This window comes from Oryctolagus cuniculus, chromosome 4, assembly GCF_051225735.1.
Source record: "Oryctolagus cuniculus isolate XC-2025 breed Fujian yellow rabbit chromosome 4, ASM5122573v1, whole genome shotgun sequence".
NCBI classification, from domain to species: Eukaryota; Metazoa; Chordata; class Mammalia; order Lagomorpha; family Leporidae; genus Oryctolagus; species Oryctolagus cuniculus.
Window position 1 is genome coordinate 148,473,209 of NC_142870.1, and position 18,747 is coordinate 148,491,955.

Here is an 18,747-nt window from a genome sequence, read left to right on the forward strand (position 1 = left end):
TATATACTGATCTCGGATAAGAATAGTCATGTTCCTTCTGAGAACAAAACTTCATTATACAAATTCTTACTGGCTTTGAGCATATAGTGAGGGTATCAACATTTTACAAAGGTAAATCGAAATGTTTTTCTTTTGTGCATTAGTAAATGAGGTGAGAACTAAAAATCTACTGAAGAAAATAGTATTTCAAGGTCAGTTTATAGTTACTGGTTCTAAAATTCATACTGTGGATTTTGTGAAAAAAAGAAATAGTCAATATAAACCCAAATAAAGACCTCCAAAATCTTACTAATATAAAAGAAACATGTACTGTAATACTCATTGCTACTACCGAATTTTTTAAAATGTTATGGGTACTTTAGAACTATTACAGATCTACATATTAGACAACCTTTGAGAGTTAAAAACAGTATACTACAAAGAAAAGGTTTACTTATACCAGATAAAATAATATTTTTTCCTTTGTTGTAACTACTGACAATGCACTTACTTGGAGGCATATTTTTTTCTGTAATCTTTATCTTGTAAATGTTCAAATTCCAGTTCTACCTACTTAACCTTTAAACCTCAATTTCCTTATCAGTGAAATGAAGGTAGTAATATGAGGGGACTTCAAAAAGTTAATGGAATATGGAATTAAAGGATAAATTTGGGGCTGGTGCTATGGTGCAGCAGGTTAAGCTGCTGCGTGCAATACTGGCATCCCATATGAGGGCTCTTCAAATTCTGCCTGCTCCATTTCCAATCCAGTTCCCTGCTACTGCTCCTAGAAAAGCAGCAGAAGATGGCATAAGTACTTCAGCCTCTGCCACCCACATGTGAGACCAGAAGAACCCAGGAGAAGCTCCTGGCTCCTGGCTTTGGCCTGGCACAGCCTAAGCTGTTGCAACCATTTTGGTGTGAACCAGTAGATAAAAGATTCTCTCTCTCTTCCCCCCTTCTCTCTCTATAACTCTGCCTTTCAAGTAAATCCTTAAAAAATAATAATAATAATTTTGTTGAAAAATTTTTTGAGATCCATGTGTAGTTTTTTCCATCAACTTTGAAGACTCCCTAGTACATATCAACTCAGTTACTTTGAGGATTAAATAATAAAGATAAATTGGTACTAATTAATGTTATTTAATATTATAAATATATAATACAATTAAACTCTCAAAAATAGAATAAGGGATAGGGAGATAATTTAAATGTGCCAAATCATCCTTCCCAATAGGGAGTAGATTAATACTTTCTAAATTTTAGGAACAATAAAGGAGAGAAGGAAAGTAGTACCACTCATTTTCCTTAAGTCTGAACTTTCTACCTTCCTGTATACCTTTTGTTCTCTATCTAAAAGCAGATGATGGGGGCAGTACTGTATTACACAATAGGGTTTTCTTTATTTATTTGAGAGACACAGAGAACACTCCTGTCCCCTGGTTCACTCCCCCAAAAGCCTACAATGGCCTCGACTGAACTGGAGCAGGAGCCAGGAGAAGGGACTTGATCTCTTTCTCAGGGGTGGCAGGAACTCAGTTACTTGAGCCTTCACACTCTCTCCCAGGGTTTATATTAGCAGGAAGCTGGAATCAGGAGCCAGAACTTGGAATCAAACCCAGGCACTCTGATGTGGGTAGTAGAGGCCTTAACCCAGTGTCTTAATTTCTAGGCTAAACACCTGCTCCACACAGTAGGTAGTTTAAGCAAATGCTTAGAACACCAAGAAAGCAAGGGCCCCCAAGATGAAGGAAACTTGAGAAGGATTTGCTAGTTAATGTCTTATTAAAAGAAGCATCAAAATAAAAATGATGGGAAAAATCAGAACTTTGTTGCACTTTCTTCACTTATTTCATGAGTCTATATTGAGGACCACTAGTGATCTAAATCTGGCTCTGAATTGGGGAGATTTTAAATATATCTGAATGTGTGTTCATGGAAGAGATTGCATTATGTAATTCTGCTGACAATGGGACTTGAAGACAGGCCTGAGATGAAAGGAGAGTTGTTAGTGGGTGTTACTATGTGTGCAGTCTACTGTGCATCCCACCCTGTTAGAACAACCTGCTGTCAGCTGGTACTAACCCATCTGTGCAGATGGAGACATGTGCCAAGGCTCAGAGGACTCAGGATTTTCCCAATGCCTCCCAGTTAAATTTGAGAAAAGTTCATGGGAAATGGAATTAAAAGATAAATTTATGTTGATTGAAAACATTTTGAAATTTACACATAGTTTTTTCATAATACAGACTTTCTGAAGACTCCTTGTACATGACAGAGTGAGAATTTGAACTCAGATCTGCCTTGTTTCCATGCCCAGGATTCTCCAAGAGTAATCAGTTATTTTTTGTTGTAAGTGACGTGGTACTGTGAATAAATGGAATAAATGGACTTTGATATCCTTCTGGTCTTTCAACTGAAAACGGTGTGATTTTCTGCCATAAACTGTGTAGTGACCACTGTGACTATCAGTGGATGGAGGTAAAACAGATCTAGAGGTCATAGATGATCGTAGGGGAACTACAAATGATGGACAGAATTTCCATGAGTGAGAAAAGATGCATTTGAATAGCTACATGGAAGTTTTGTACTTACTTTTTCCCTGAAGGTCATTAGTATTTCCATTAGAAAGATTTTCCAATGTGTAGTTGTATTTCTTAAGGCTTGCTTAGTTGTATCAGCTTCCCATTAATGGCCTGATAACAGAATCTTTCAAAAATGTATGTGTAGCTTATATTAAGGAGCTCTAAAAATTTCACCAGATCACTAAATTTAATGGCCACTTTATCCTTTCTGTTATTTATAATCTTAGAAGATATGTATTTTCTTTCACACGGGTTTATTTAGCTTGTGTGCCAGTGTATAAATATTGATTACTGGAAAAATATATCTCAGTCTACTTGGCTGCCATGACAACCTACCATAAACTTGAAGTAAAAAATGGTCTTTTGTTTTGAGTCTTAGCATCTCCTCTTCAGATCCAGTTTCCTACTGGTACATCCTGAGAGGAAGTGAATGGTGATTCAAGTGCTTGGGCCTCTGCCACCCATGTGGCTTTGGCCTGGCTCAGTCTAGCAGTTGCGCACGCGCAGGACCAGGGAGAGGGGCCAGCACCGTGGCTCACTTGGTTAATCCTTCGCCTGTGGCGCTGCCATCCCATATGGACACTGGTTCTAGTCCCGGTTGCTCCTTTTCCAGTCCAGGTCTCTGCTGTGGCCCGGGAGGGCAGTGGAGGAGGGCCCAAATGCTTGGGCCACTGCACCTGTATGGGAGACCAGGGAGAAGAATCTGGCTCCTGGCTTCGGATCAGTGTAGTTTCGGCTGTTGCGGCCATTTTGGGAGTGAACCAACGGAAGAAAGATTCTCTCTCTCTCTCTCTCTCTCTCTCTCTCTCTCTCACTGTCTATAACTCTACCTGTCAAAAAAAAAAAAAAAAAAAAAAAAAGAGAGAGAGCCTATGGGAAAGATCATTGCTTCTGTACTGTGTATGCTAAAACTAAAAGCCTAAAAGCTTCTGGATTGGTCATTGGAGATCAGAGTGGAAATTCAACATTACACCACCTACAGCCCAAGTGTTTGGAGTGCTTAAGATTCAGGTTCACTATTATGAAAATGGCAATGTTCTGTTGGTTGGTCATAAAGATATACAAGACTCGTAACTGTGTCAAATGAAGTACAAACTGAGGAGTTTATTAAAATCACAGAGAATGCAGAAAATGGTATCAGACAGCAATTAGTGAAAACTACCAAACCATGTCAGACACCACATTCAAGGCCTTGTGCTGGGAACTTCCAGTTACCAGCACCAAAATCAACTGAAACAAGATAACTCAGCTACAAGATTGGCAAAGAAATGCAGAATGGTTCAAGCCTGACTGTAGATTATTCAGTATGTGGAACGAAAAGGATTCAATATGTCATCATATGATAAATGAGTGGTTTATAAACAAGAGTGGTATTTTGCTAGGACTTTCAATGTTAACAGGTTTTGAAGTACTGTTGAACCTATAGCAGCTTAATTTCTTTTGTGTTCTCTGCCTTGTGATTTTCTGTTATCATTATATCTACTTCTAAATCTTTTGACCCTTACATTTAATATTGGAGAGGGAAATCTATCCTGAAGTGATTTTACTGTTTAGAAAATTTTCTTAGCTATGAAGCCTTGTTACCGACTTAGACAGATAATGTGTTCAGTACTTTTTACCCCTGTCCTTCAGATCACTTCTGGTACTTCAGTGGTTTTCACTGATCCACCACAGCTAAAGAGGCTATGCTACAAACTAGTTAAAGGGAAGACACATTCATTCCTCTCCTTCTGACTGCTTTGATCATTTATAGCATCTCATAATGGTAGCTTGCAAGTGTGAATTGGGACTTTTCAGATCCTTTTGGAGGGGCAAAGGAGGTTTTCTGGAAATTCCATTATAGTCAGCTTCTCTGGGAGACTTGTTTTTAAACCCCAAAACTTGAACCACATTCCCTGCACATGAACTTGTTTCTTCTTTTTTCCCTTCCCTCATTGTCTCATTTCCAGCTAGTCCTAGTCCCATTGTAGTTATAGACATCTGCATTTTAAAAACAGTTTTATCCATTTTTTTAATTCAAGAACTGCTTACCTACTGTGGATATAATAGAGTATAAAACTAGAAAAATGCAGATGTTGAAGACATAATAGTTATCTTGTGCTTTAATATTTTGTGGCAGAATTACACTATAAGCAAATGAATCAACTATGTAGTTCACAAATATGGAAAATGAACCAAAGTGAAAAGGATAACTTCCAGGGAATATCTTTCTATTGTACCTGTTATTTAAGGGAATAGTAGTGATTTCTTCTAAACAGGTTATAATGCTTGTTTCAAATTACTTTTCCTCAGTCCTGCTTGCCAAGAACACAAATGTTAACTATGATCTAGGAACCCTTCCCGGATATATTGGCAGGTATATGTGTGATTTCAGAATACACAGGTGACTTAGGTATGATATGACAAGAGAAAAATGGTTGATTCATTTACATTGTTTACATTTCTATGACCAGGCCTTAAGGAAAGATCAGTTTTTTAAGAAACCAAATAGTGTCTTCCTACCTGTCTCCAAATGTAAAAAAAAAAAAAAGGGGGGGGGGGTTTGAGCTTCAGTGTTGTTTTTACTCAGTAATAGAGTCAAGCAAGAGTTTGTTTCCAAGTGGCCCACTTGGAAATGTAAGCATTTTGTTTAGTTCAAATAAAAAATATTTGTATTTTTTGTTATTCATACCATCAATCATACCACACTATCTTCTGTATCAAGTAGTCCAACAGGAATATACCTGTTTTGTTCTAAAAAAAAAAATCAAGACTTATGCTCATTTTCAGTCTTCCTCAGTTCCTATCAATCTGCAGCCTAAATTAGTAAACAAATGAAAAGTAAATAATCTGTTACTATTGAAATCAAACATGCTAAGGGAGAAGTGAAACTGTAGAAAAATCTAATATCAACTGATATTAAAGTGCATAGGGTTGAAGATAGGGTTGAAGTTGATGGGTTGACACAGGAATTTTCTCTCTTTTTTTTTTTTTTTGAAGGGGTTGTGTCTTATTGTTTGAGTTAATTTATTATGAGTCCACTTGAACTCAGAATCCAAGTCTATGTGGCATCAAATAGATTAAGAAATCAAGTCCTGGAAGCTTCTGACCCTCTTCTGTGTTTCCCTTAGCACCACCCTTCAACTCAATCACCTCTTTTTTCCATTTAGTTAAAGATGTCTTAAGGAGGGGCCAGCGCTGTAGCATACTAGGCTAAGCCTCTGCCTGCAGTGCCAGCGTACCATATGGTTGCTGGTTCATGTCCTGACTGCTCCTCTTCTGATCCAGCTCTCTGCTATGGCCTGGGAAAGCAGTGGAAGTTGGTCCAAGTGCTTGGACCCTGTACCTGCATGGGAAACCTGGAAGAAGCTCCTGGCTCCTGGCTTCAGATCAGCTCAGCTCCAGCCATTGCAGCCATCTGGGGAGTGAACCTGTAGTTGGAAGAAATTTGTCTCTCCCTCTCTCTTTCTATAACTTTGCCTCACAAATAAACAAATAAAATCTTTAAAAAAAAAAAAAAAAAAAAAAAAAGGAGATGTGTTAAGGAGGCCAGTATTATGGCACAGCAGGTAAAGACACTGCCTACAATTCCGGCATCCCATGTGGGCACCAGTTCAAGTTCCAGCTGCTCCACTTCCAATCCAGCTCCCTGCTAATGGCCTGGGAAAAACAGTGGAAGGTGGCCCAAGTGCTTGAAGCCCTACCACCCCTGTGGCATACCCAGATGAAGCTCCTGGTTCCTGGCTTTAGCCTAGCCTAGCTCTGGCTGTTGCGGCCATCTGGGGAGTGAACCAGCAGAGGGAAGATATCTTTCTGCCCATCCCCCTCTGTATTTTAAAAAAACTTTAAAAAATACTTTAAGGAAAGGGGGAAATCTAGTCCAATACTGGGAACAGTCTTCTAGTATTTTAAGAAGGGGATAGATGAATACATTACTACATGACAGTTAATAGTAGTGGTGACCTATACAAAATTTAGGCAAGAATTGCTAGTTTTATATAAAAAAAAATGTGAAATTGATTTCTCTTTCCAGCTTTATACTTTTTTTGCCTTACTTTTATCCCCCTACCAACCTCACTAAGGGGTCTTATATAGAAAATGAGGAAAGGCTTTCAGCCATCACCAGAATTAGAGGTCTCATAGAGACACATGGGGTTACCTCATATCAGCATACTAGCTGGAGTCCTGGCTTCTCTGCACTTTTGATCCAGTTCCCAGATAACGTGCCTGGGAAGCAGCAGATGATGGCTCAATTACTTGAGTCCCTTCTATCCATGTGGGAGACCTGGATAGAGTTCCTGTCTCCTGGCTTGGGCCTAGCCCAGCCCCAGCTGTTGCAGTCATTTAGGGAGTGAACCAGTAGATAGAACATTTTTGATCTCTCTCTCTCTCTCTCTCTCATTCACTTTCTCTATCTCTCTCTAAGTGATTCCACTTTTCAAAAAATATGTAAATAAATCTTAAAAAGAGGCCTCCTAGATAGCCCATCACTCAGGTGGCATTTATTACAAAGTACCCTGATTGTTGTTGTTCTTAATATTCTGGCTTCAGTGGCGTTCTGATTACATGATTTCGTATGATTAGAATGGTCTTCACTGAGAAAGGCAAGCAGCCATTCCTGCTGCTCTGCTGCTGACCCTCTGAGATTATGCTCTTCAACATCTGTCCCACTGCAATTTTCCTGGAAGGTGGCGAACCCTTGCTACAAACCAGATGGGAGGTTTCACCTCTGGCCAGCTCAGGAGATGACACTCATATAAGATTTTCACTGCTTCAATCAAATCCTGGAATTCAGTCAAGTCTCAGCAACTTGGATCAAGAAGGCTAAACTTCAGTTTTGCCATTGGGAGTCAGAGGGAACCATTAGCACCCTAGACCCTACCAAGCCTCTAGAGTGCAATTAACACCTTTACCGGGGGCTGGTGCAGTGGCATAGCAGGTAAAGCTACCACCTGCAGTGCTGACATCCCAAATGGGTGCTGGTTCAAGTTCCAGCTGCTCCACTTCTGATCTAGCTTTCTGCTGTGTCCTGGGAAAGCAGTAGAAGAAGGCCCAAGTCCTTGGGCCCCTGCACCCATGTGGGAGACCAGAAGAAGCTCCTGAATCCTGGCTCCGGATCTACCCAGCTCTGGCTGTTGCAGCCATTTAGAGAGTGAACCAGCGGATGGAAGGTCTATTTCTCTCTCTCATTCTTTCTCTCTGCCTCTGCCTCTCTGTAACTCTGACTTTCAAATAAATAAATAAATAAATCTTAAAAAAAAAAAAACCTTTACAGCACTGGTCAGGTGAGGGCACCAGTTTTAAGAATTAGTAAGTCAAAATTTGCAGAGAACTTATGAAGATTACAGAAGGATTTGTTGAGAATAGTTGAATGCACTCTGCTGAATGAGAAGGGTGGAGATTTTACAAAACATTATTTTTTTTTACTATAGCATATGAAACAACTACAGAGCATATAGAATAAGAAGTTCCATTTCTGCCTCCTTGAACTGATCAAGATCAGCCCATTTACCCTCCAAAGCACTGATGGAGCTTCAGTCTCTTCCTGCCTTGTTTTCTCTCCTCATCGTGACCCAGCACACCCGAAGGGAAACTGCCCAGCATCTTTACAGCAGCTGTTGCAGAAGCGGGGCTGTCGAGTCAGCGTTTGGCAGGAGAACAGAACACTGTTCAGCGGAGGCCTTCACTTCACTTTGGTTAGGCCAGCAAACAACAGCAGTCTCCTGGCATGTGCACACACACACACACACGTACGTTTTGCTGACATTTCTGTTTCCAATCAGGAAAAGGAGGCATTTTCTCTCTCTTCAACCCTTTTCTAGCAACAGGGAGTCTTGAGCAACTGCATTGAGAACTGTTCCTATCTAATAGCAAAGGTGGAACACCAAAGTCCTTAAAAATAAACAAATAGGTAAGTCTTTCCCACAGACCGCCACTTCCCGCCCAGTTCTCCAGGCTCCTCTTTTCCCACTCTGCTCCACATTGGTATCTGCTCAGTACAATTATTCTTTTTGTAACTGGTCTGTGTAGGGAGGAGAAAGATTGAGCCCTCTGTAACCTCTGCTCTGCCATAGCAAGGTTGGGGTTTGCAGTGCAGAGCCTCTCATGAGCATATCCCATGGACCTCTCACAACACAGCCTACTGTTTTCTTGCTTGTGCTTTGGTAAAGTATTACTGCTACATGTTCTGTAGGCCCAGGTGTTTTTAGGAAAGAGTTAGTCGCCAAAATCAAAGGACAGAGGTCCTTTGGACACAAAGGACCTTTGTGTTACCAGGTACAGGCAAGAGATTGGCTCTAGTGAATAAGGAGCTGCCAATTTGCTCTCTTGGGGTTTAAAGGTTTTGACAATCTTCCAAAAAAGACACCAGATCTCTGTTACCAGTTTTATCATTTTCAGAATTGTGCCTTTTCTGAACCAACTTTGACTAAATTTAAAGAGCAATATAAAACAGTTTGGTTGGGAGAGATTATTTTTCCCCATTGCCTGTGAGTGGAGTTATCATGCCTTTTGCCATCTTTTTCTGTGTCTTCAGCTGCTCCTGTTATTGCTGTTGTCTGCAGGTCCTCTATTTGGAACCTCTGCTGCCCTTTTGGAAGTTTCCTTAGACTTAATTGAAAAGGGAAATTAGGAAGTTTTTCAAAATTCATGAGATCCAAAGAGAAAAGGCACTTAATCTTGTTACCAGTTAGGTAAATGGTAATACAAGGGTACTTCAAACAGTTCAAGGAAGGGCAGGCATTTGGTTAAGACACCACTTGGGAAACCCACATCCCATGTCAGAATGTCTGGGTTTGAGTCCCAGTTCTGCTCCCCATTCTAGCTTCTTGATAATGTGCACCCTGGGATGCAGCAGTGACACTCCAACAATTATGTCCCTGCCACCCACGTGGGAGACCTAGACAGAGTTCCTGGCCTCACCCCTGCTATTGCGGGCTGTCGGGAAGTGAACCAGATGATGGGAGATATCTCTTCCAAAAAAAGTTTATGGAAAAATAGAATTAAAACATGTTTATTTTTGTACAAAAAAATTTAAAATCCATGCATGGTTTTCCATAATACACATTTCCACAGACTTTTTGAAAGCCTCTCATGTAGCATGTGTCTTATTCTAGAATCATAGAATCATAGACTGCATTATAATTCTATTATGTAATTCATATTGTTAATGATGAATATTAGTTACTACCTAAGAGTATTTGCCATGTGCCAAGCACTGTGATGGGGGCTTTTTCATGCATTAACTCATTGAATCTTGAAAAAATTCTATGTAATAGATAATACTCTCATCCCCATTTTATAGATGACAGAACTGGGATTAGAGATTGTCCAAGCTTTGACAACTAGTAAATAACTCTTATTAACTACACCAAGAACAGTGAGAAAGCTTTAAGGATGAGGTTCTTGGTCAGCAAATCAGAAAAATTCATACTTTCTACTTGTTTAAGCACATAATTGCATGTTGGTGATTAAGTTAAATCACTATGGACAGCTGAATCAGATAAAGCAAGACCCCAGTCTGGGTGCTTCTATTTTTTTTAAAGATTTATTTTTTTTTATTTATTTGAAAGAGTTACAGAGAGAGGTAGAGACAGAGAGAGAGGTCTTCCTTCCGCTGGTTCACTCCCCAGATGGCCGCAATGGCCGGAGCTGAGCCGATCTGAAGCCAGGAGCCAGGAGCTTCTTCCTGGTCTCCCATGCGGGTGCAGGGGCCCAAGGACTTGGGCCATCTTCTACTGCCTTCCCAGGCCATAGCAGAGAGCTGGATTGGAAGAGGAGCAGCTGGGACTAGAACTGGCTCCCATATGGGATGCCGGTGCTTCAGGCCAGGTCATTAACCCGCTGCGCCAGAGCACTGGCCCGTGGGTGTTTCTATTAATAAAATAACCTAGGTATCAGACACATCTCAGTAGGAACCTGAATGTCTCCATTTAAAGTGCCTTGTTTGTTTGTTTTTTCCCCCATTAGTTTAGTGGCGTAATCTGAGCACAGAGGATGGTAGAAAGTCTTTGTGGCTAAAAGCCTAAGTAAATATAATCAGCATAATTCTTACCTTGTTAACAAGCAGCAAATTCATAAAGTCACATTAAGGAAGCCTGGACTTTTCTGAAGAGGCACTCAGTATCTTCTGGAAATATGCCTGTTTGCACACACATACACTGAATGAGAAAATTTGTAAAAGAATTTGAGTCTGGCACATGCAGCTTTGGGCCAGCTCACTCTGATCTCCAGTGAGTCTTTTTAAGCACAATCTCCTGAGAATTTTTTTTTAAGATTTATTTATTTATTTGAAAGTCGGAGTTACACAGAGAGAGGAGAGGCAGAAAGAGAGAGAGGTCTTCCATCCAGTGGTTCACTCCCCAATTGGCTGCAAATGCCAGAGCTGTGCTGATCCGAAGCCAGGAGCCAGGAGCTTCTTCCGGGTCTCCCACGCAGGTGTAGGGGTCCAAGGAGTTGGGCCATCTTCCACTGCTTCCCCAGGCCATAGCAGAGAGCTGGATCGGAAGTGGAGCATCCAGGTCTCCAACTGGCGCCCATATGGGATGCTGGCGCTTCAGGCCAGGGCATTAACCCGCTGCACCACAGCGCCAGCCCCTCCTGAGAACTTTAATAGTCCGAGTCATGAATGGAAAATGACTAGAAGGAAGTACTTTAGAAATCTTTACCATTCGGTTAATATTTGGTGGTGGTAGTATTACAAGAAATTTTTTCTTAATTTCATTAAGATTTTCTATATTTTCAAACGTTTTGATCTTGATAAAATAAAACAGCAAGAAATAGTTTTCAGAAATGTCACTTTCTAGTGTTTTTGCTCAGTTAATTTTCTAGTGTTTCTAGTTATTTCTTGATAGCACTTGCCACCAACTGGAATTATCTCATTCATTTGTGCATGTGTTTATCATCTCCCTTCTTTGTCCCCTCATCCACTAAAGATAAGGGCCCTTTTCTTGCTCACTTTCTAGTGTTTCTGCTCCGTTAATTTTGCTCAGGCAAAATTAGAGGGTGGAAGAAATAAATGGAAAGTTCTGAGTCATCAGCTGACAGTACCATTTCGGTTGGGGGTAAGGACAAGAATCTAAGCATGACTTTGTTATCATTGAAAAGTGGAAAACATTTTGTAGGATTTAAGAGTAGGGAGAAGGAATGCTGAATTCTGATTTCATTTACCACCAGCCCACCGGCTCTCACATCTCAAAGTTTGCAGCAGAAGTTTGCCCAACAACCAGTCAGGATCAGGAGCCTCCCTGTTCTGCCAGTACAGAAGAGCGATGACCACAGGTGCAATGTGTTTCATTTCAAACATATGTTCACACCTCAGACAAAAGCCATCAGCATCACCTGGAAGCCTCCTGGAGCTCCGGACCTCACCCCAAGCTGGTTTCTGTGGTGGGGCCCAGCCATGTGCTTTTAACAAGCTTCTCGGGCAATTCCAATGCACTTGGCTTGAGAAGCACTGGGGCACAACACAGTAGCAGCTCAGAGAGCAAAGTCTGGAATCAGACTTCAAAGATTTGCATCTCATTTCTGTTTGATTTACTAGTTTTTTTAAAAAGGCTGGATTTAGGCAGTGATTAAAACTCTGTGTCTTAGTTTCCTCATTGGAAAAATAAAGCTGTTTTTTTTTTTCATGTTTGTTAAGACTAAGCCAGTTAATATTTGTCAAGCACTTAGCTCAGTATCTGACAGAGGGTGAGTGCTCTGAAAGTCTTTCCTGTTATCCTCCAATGGACTGGAGCATCGCCTACTTAATGTTTCCAGAGTATACAAATCCTAGGAGAGTAAACCTATATTTCATATCAAACAAGTATCACGTCATTCATCAAAGCATGCATCCATCAAATATCTGTTGAACATCTACCAAGTTTAAGGGATGGTGTTGTGCTCTTCACATTTTAAGGTGGTATTTTGTAATCTTAAAAGACATTTTAAAGAGTGAGTTAATCAGGGGCTTTATTGAGGTTCAACTGACATATAAAAACTATATATAATCTATATAACTGTAAATTTCGGGACAATTCTTATTTTAAAATTTGTTTTCAAATAAGTTACATTAATTCTGTGATTGATTTAGATTGATGCAACTCCAGAGCAAGTGTTTAGCCTAGTGGTAAGACTCCTACATCCCACATCAGAGTGCCAGGTTCAATTCCTGCTTCTAGTTTCTGATTCCAGCTTCCTAATAATGTGGACCCTGGGAGGAAATGGTGATGGCTCCAGTAGCTGTGTTCCTGCCACCCACGTGGGAAACCTGGACTGAGATCTGACTCCCAGCATTTGGAGAGTGGAGCAGCAGAGGGGAACTCTTTGTCTCTCTCTATCTATCTCTTTCTGGCCCTCAAATAAATTAGTTAAAAAAAGATTGGTACTACTTCAGATTCTGGTGTTCTTCTCCAATCTGTTTGCTATTATTTACTTTTCAGGGTCTTGCCATGGCTGTTCTTGCATTCTGCCCAGGATTTGTGGGTGTGCTCAGTGGAGAGAAAGTATGCAGTGTGCTTATCCTGTCTTACCTGCAGCTGGAACTCTGGGCATAATTATTGCTAGAGCTCCCCTTATGTCTGGGGATCAGAGTCCTCATTTCTATCACATCAATGTTCTTATCAGATCACAGAGTCTCAAATTCATTGTTAATCCAACACACTTACATAAGTATTTTCCTTAAGCAATGAAACAAAGTCCCTTACCTATTCGCTTTCCCAAGAAACCTTTTTAAAGTGTTTTTTTGTGTGAATATGGACCTGCTGTAGGTACTCCGGGTGAATCAGTGAGCAAGAAAAGGGCCCTTATCTTTAGTGGATGAGGGGACAAAGAAGGGAGATGATAAACACATGCACAAATGAATGAGATAGTTCCAGTTAATGGCAAGTGCTACCAATAAACAAAAACAGGGCAGGTAAAGCCACACCATCCTGTATCAGAAGATTGGGGGTGACATATGGTCCGAGTACTTGGGTCCCTATCACCCACATGGGAGACCCTGATGGAGTTCCTGGCTCCTGGCTTCAGCCTGGCCTATGCTTTGTTGTTGTGTACATTTTGGGAGGATGGGAGATCTCTCTCTCTCCCTCACTTGCTTTGCCCCCTCTATATCCCTCCTTTCACCCATCCTTCCTTCTTCCTGCCTCTCTTTCACTCTGCCTATCAGATAAATAAACATAAAAATCTTCTAAAAAGAAAGAAAATAAAACAGGATAATGGTAGGGTAAGGGTTTGGCCTAGCAGTTAAATCACAAGTGAAGATTCCTTCGTGCCTTATCAGATCTGGCTCCAGTTCCTGACTCCCAACTTCCTGCTAATGCAGACTTTAGGAGATAGTGGTGATGGCCTATGGGCACTGGGCTCACTGCCACCCATGTGGGAGACCTGGATAATGTTCTCTGTTGCTCTTGTGAACATCTGGGGGAGTGACCCAGAGGATGGGAGTTCTCTGTCAGTCTCTTGAGAAAGTAAACATGCAGGGTAATGGGCTATAAAGTGAAGGGCAGAATGGTTACTTTACCCAGGTGGTTGGGAAAAGCCTCTCTCAGAGGTGACATTTACACTGATACATGAATATTGATGAGAGAATTCTGGGATGGTGGGGGAAAGGACGGCAGGCAGAAGTTTCTAGGAAAGCAGAAATAAAAATGCAAAGGCTTGGTTTACTCTCTTCCTACCATCCCTTCTGAATTCTGACCACAGAGTTTAAATCGAGGTGAGGAAAATTTCTCCCTGCAGCAGTTGGGGACCTTAATCGAAGTTCAAACTGTACATAGGTAGTAAGCTCCCTTGAGTTAGTCTGACATAACCCATTTCTCTTGAGTTAGTCTGACATAACCCATTTTTTTTTTTTCCTGTGGATCAGCACAAGTCCACATTCTGGCTCAGGATTCAGTGAATGTTAACCAGATATAATGTTTAGAAGGTGTTGATCATGGGACTGGGATAAAGAAACCCAGATTTGCTGTCCTACCGAGTCATAAGAAACGGGGCATATTTACATTCTGAATCATGTTTTTAAACCGGCAGAGAGCTTGCATGCAAAGACTATTTGTGGACAACAGATGGCAGACCACACCCACAACTAGTGGGCAACCTCTCTGTAAAACCTCATGAATTTGGGGAAAAGAAATGGGCTCCAAGTTCTTGCACCACAGTGATTAGACCTGCTGAAGAGCACCACAAAGGTATTTGCAATTTTTGGAACAGTTGGAAGTTTGGATATGCAGTCAGACCCTGATTGCCAGGTATTAGTCAGCCATGGATGGAAAATGTTCAGGAGGAAATAACTGGGGCCTCATGAAACAGACTTTTCCCTCTAGTCATTACTCCTTAAACAATATCATTCATCAACTATTTACATATCATTTACATTGCTATTTAAAGTACAGGGGAAGGCTGTGTAGGTTATATGCAAAAACTATGCTACTTCATATAAGGGATTTGAGCATCCATGAGGTGAGGATACCAAGGAATGACTGAAGTCACCGCCTCTCAAAAACAGGTCATTGAAGTTCTGGGTCCTGTGAAATATTATTTTAGTGACTAAAATACCCCAGACTCAGTCTCATTTGATGAAAATTACCCTATGTGGTTCTTATAGCCACTGACACTTGTCTGTGATTAAGACTTTTGAAGGGCCAGTGCTGTAGCCTAGCAGATAAGGCCACTTCCTGCAATGCTAGTATCCCATATGAGTGCCAGTTCGAGTCCTGGTTGCTCTACTTCCAATCCAGATTCCTGCTAATGTGCCTGGGAAATCAGCAGAAGATGGCCCAAGTGCTTGGTCCCCTGCACCCACCTGGATAAATCTCCTGGCTCCTGGCTTTGGCCTGGCCCAGCCCTGGCCATTGCAGCCATTAGGGGAGTGAACCAGTGGATGGAAGGTTTTCCACATGGGTACAGGGGTCCAAGGACTTGGGCCATCTTCTACTGCCTTCCCAGGCCTTAGCAGAGAGCTGGATTAGAAGTGGATCAGCCAGGACTCAAACAGGTGCACATATGGGATGCCGGCACTGTAGGCGGCAGCTTTACCTGTTATGCCACAGCACCAGCCCTGGAAATCTTTCAGAAGTACAGAGAGATGAGAGAGATCCACTGGATCACTCCTCAAATGGCTGCAATGGCCAGGGCTGGACCAAGCCGAAGCCAGGAGCCAAGGAGTCTCCCATGTGGGTGCAGGGGCCCAAGCACATGGACCATCCTCTGCTGTTCTCCCAGGGGCATCTGCAGAGAGCTGGATTGGAAGTAGAGCATCTGGGACCTGAACCAGTACCCACATGGAATGCTGGCATTGCAGGTGGAGGCCTAACCCTCTAACCACAGTGCCAGCCCCACTGCACACTTTCTTGATTACTGTATCTTTATATTGGGTCTTAAAATCAGATAGTGTGATTTATTAAAATATAATTTTCCAAAAAAGATAATTTGATGTCATTCTAAGGAAACTAGCCTGAATCTTTAGGCTGGTAGATGACTGATGTCACCAAGTCATGCCATTTATAAAAATATATATAAAGTTTTATTTATTTGTATTTATTTGAAAGGCAAAGAGATAAAAAAAAGAGAGAAGGAGAGAGATCTTCCATCTGCTGATTCACTCCCCAAATATCCATAATAGCCAGGCCTGGGCCAGGTTGAAACCAAGAGCTAGAAACCCCACCCATGTCACTCATGTGGGTGGCAGAGACCCAGGTACTTGGGCCATCACCTGCCACCTACCAGTAAATGCATTAGCAGAAAGCTGGGTGGAAATTGAGGCAGGACCCAAACCCAGACACTGCAATGTGGATTGCAGGCATCCCAAGCAGTAGCTTAACCACTACACCACCACAACCACCCCAAAAATGGAGGGTACTTTTTGAGGATTTTTACCACACCCCCTCTTTTTTTTTTTTTTTTTTGAAGATTTTACTGCCTATTCTTACTACAGAGGTAAATGCACCAGTTCCTTCACTCCAGAAAGTACTCTAGACTTAAAGGAACACCCCTCTCCCCCGCCACATGTACCCACTTTCAAAAATCGTCCTGAATTTTTAAGATTTATTTTATATTTATTTGAAAGTCAGAGTTACAGTGGGGGAGAGAGAGAGAAAATACAGTATCTTCCATCTGCTGGTTTTTTTTTTTTTTTTTTTTTAAATAAAGGACCATTAACTTTCACTCAGCTCTCTGCCTTATTCCAACGAAAAGATAGCCATCAAGTGAATCTCAAAGAAAAAAAAAAAAAAAAAGGCTTCCGGAACTAGCACTGTGGTGCAATGGGGAAAGCTGCTGCCTGCAGTGCAGGCATCTCCTATGGGTGCCGGCTGTTCCACTTCTGATCTTGCTCCCTGCTAATGTGTCTTGGAAAGCAGTGGAATGTGGCCCACGTCGTTAGGCCTCTGAACCACCGTGGGAGATCCGGAAGAATTTGCTGGCTTCTTCAGATCAGCACAGCTCTGGTAGTTGCAGTCATCTGGGGAGTGAACCAGTAGATGAAAGACCTCTCTCTCTGTAATTCTGCCTTTCAAACAAATTAAATAAATCTTTTTAAAAAATCTTCCACAGGCATATAATTAGGCAATACAGCATCATACCTTAAAAAATAAAGGACGGTTGTTGAACAATGAGTTGGTATTCATTTCTGTCATATACAATTGGTTCTCAAAACTAGGTTTGTCTCATGAAAATGAAAAAATGTAATTTCAATTAATCTAAAATAAGTAGCTATTTAATAATGACAGTTTAATTAATGAACATACAGTAATGAGTAAATAGAGTGTATTTTACTAGCCCATTTATCTATTCTGTAACCAAATTTCACTGAAATACATTAAAATTCAAAAGGCATCCTCTTTTTAAACTTCCACCAGTTTTGTGTGTGTGTGTGTGTGTGTGTGTGTCAAAATGATAAAATCAACCAGTATAATAATTTTGAGTTGTATCTTCCTGTCTTATAGTAGTACACTATATTACTACAAAATTACTCGAGGACTCACTTTTTTTTTTTAATTTTTTTTTGACAGGCAGAGTGGACAGTGAGAGAGAGAGACAGAGAGAAAGGTCCTCCTTTTCCATTGGTTCACCCTCCAATGGCCGCTGCAGCAGGCGCACCGCGCTGATCTGAAGCCAGGAGCCAGGTGCTTCTCCTGGTCTCCCATGGGGTGCAGGGCCCAAGCACTTGGGGCATCCTCCACTGCACTCCCGGGCCACAGCAGAGAGCTGGACTGGAAGATGAGCAACCCGGACAGAATCCGGCACCCCGACCGGGACTAGAACCCTGTGTGCCGGCGCTGCAGGTGGAGGATTAGCCTATTGAGCCGCGGCGCCAGCCTCAAGGACTCACTTTGTTTTATTCATTGTATTTGGGAATATGAGATTTTCTGTTGCCCACATATGTCTGAAAGCAGATTTCTATTTGTTATTATGTATTTAGGGAGATTCTTTTTCCTTTTAAAATGCAATCTGTATTGTTCAAAATGAAAAATAAATTCAGTGTTGGAAAATAAGGAACCAGTTTTAGACTCCAGACCTCCTAACACTGAATGGTGGACGACCCAGCAGATTCCTTCTTCACGTTCCCTAAAAGGCAGTGTGGACTGTGATTAATTGCATTTATTTCCTCTCTGCTCCAGGAGAATTATACTAGTTACAATACTAGCTACCTCTGCACTAGGTTTGTATATGTCATCTCACTGAATTGACACAACAATCTTATGAATTAACTGTCACGAGTAGATCTGTTCACTACTACCAGAAACTTGGAATTCTGCAGTTCAGTTCCAGCTTGGACATCCTGGCCAGCACATTGCACAGCCCAAGGTCCTCACCCTTGCTTTGCTTCCAGGAAGCCTGACTTGCTGACAACTGCTTTCCTGCATCATCTGTTGGCCTCTCTGATAACAGCAGTGATGTTTTCGGTCTCCTATGCTGCCCAGTTTCTGCCATTATCCTGTAAATGTTTAATGATCTTGTAGAGAATCCATCAATGACTAAATTTTCACCCCTATCCAGTTACCCATTGACTAGGACACACTTTACCGCTGGAAGTTTGATGTATCTTGGAAATCAAAGTCTAAACTTCCAGTTACAGATCCAACATTCCATTCTTCTAGCTCATTCATGCCCCAATCCCATTTAATCTCGCACAATTTCTGATTGCCTCTGCGTTTCCATTTTTTCCTTTTGTGTCAGCTTCACAGTGCTCCCATCTCTTTTTACCCTGGCTGGCTTGACATTCACA

General features: G+C 41.4%; 1 long non-coding RNA gene across 6 annotated transcripts in view; it reads left to right on the forward strand.

The window, feature by feature from the left end:
* Positions 1-18,747, forward strand: part of LOC149127167 (uncharacterized) — a 93,408-nt gene that overhangs the window by 3,632 nt on the left and 71,029 nt on the right. Inside the window, exons 2-3 of one of the 6 annotated variants that reach the window (XR_016233300.1) lie at positions 14,553-14,710; positions 17,531-18,010. The exons of 2 other annotated variants lie outside the window; for them this stretch is intronic. This is a non-coding gene — a long non-coding RNA (uncharacterized LOC149127167). Of the gene's footprint in view, positions 1-2,228; positions 2,403-14,552; positions 14,711-17,530; positions 18,011-18,747 lie in introns of those variants that run through there. 3 more of the 6 variants (XR_016233299.1, XR_016233298.1, XR_016233302.1) reach the window with 3 other exon arrangements.